The sequence below is a fragment of the Brassica rapa genome, unplaced genomic scaffold (genome assembly GCF_000309985.2).
Source record: "Brassica rapa cultivar Chiifu-401-42 unplaced genomic scaffold, CAAS_Brap_v3.01 Scaffold0313, whole genome shotgun sequence".
NCBI lineage: Eukaryota > Viridiplantae > Streptophyta > Magnoliopsida > Brassicales > Brassicaceae > Brassica > Brassica rapa.
In genome coordinates this window covers 18,481-19,404 of record NW_022610256.1, presented here as the reverse complement: position 1 = coordinate 19,404, position 924 = coordinate 18,481, and positions in this window count along the sequence as shown.

The following is a 924-nucleotide window of genomic DNA, read 5'->3' as shown; positions in this document are numbered from 1 at the left end:
TGATCTAGTATTTACTTATCTAGATATAGATAGAATGGTTTAGGGGAATGGAACCTCAGAATCGTATGGCTTGGTTTGGGTTTAGGATTGACCTTTAAGCTAATTGGTAGTTGAGTAAACTGACCAAGGCTAAGGTGATTCGACCAGACAAGTCTTAGATTTGTTTTCGACCAATGGTTAACTAGAGAATAATCCGCTGCGTATCTGTTGAAATGATCTAGGCTATTAATGACTAGGGGAGTCTTTAGCTAAGATCTAAGTTAGCCCTCGCCTTTAGGCGATATTATAAATAAAGGGCAAAAAAATTAAGAGGTTCGGCCAGGAAGTGGACCAAGCGACATAAGACTTCGACCACGGCCTAGTCGGCCGGATCGGGGTGTTATAACACCCACTCTTAAACTGCACCATACCCCGGTGACAGTCCAAGGTGGCCCGATTCTGTCCAAACCAGTCCATGCCTAATATCACCTCGTGATTCTCAAGGCGGACAACAATCAGATCCGCAGGTATTACCCTGTCTATGATCAACAATCAGATCCGCAGGCATTACCCTGTCTGAGATCAATACCGGGATGTCTCTAACCAGCCCTAGTGAATCCATCACCTGCCAACTGGCCGCATTCACTATGACAAGACAATCCCATGTTTCCATCTGGAACAAACCCTTTCCGACCATTCCTGGACTCACAACACTATGTGTAGCTCCAGTATCGAAAAGTACATGTGTTTCCACACCACCGATCATTAAGTACTTAGATGAGTAGGATCTCGGTTTGATCACTCATTTGGAAAACGTCCCATACCATTCTCCAAAGCATCACACTTCTGTGAACGTCCCATACCATTCACAAAAGTGTTTATAGTATACCTCAATCCTCATCATACTAAGATACTTAACATCGTGTTTCCCATTTCCTCCTGAAT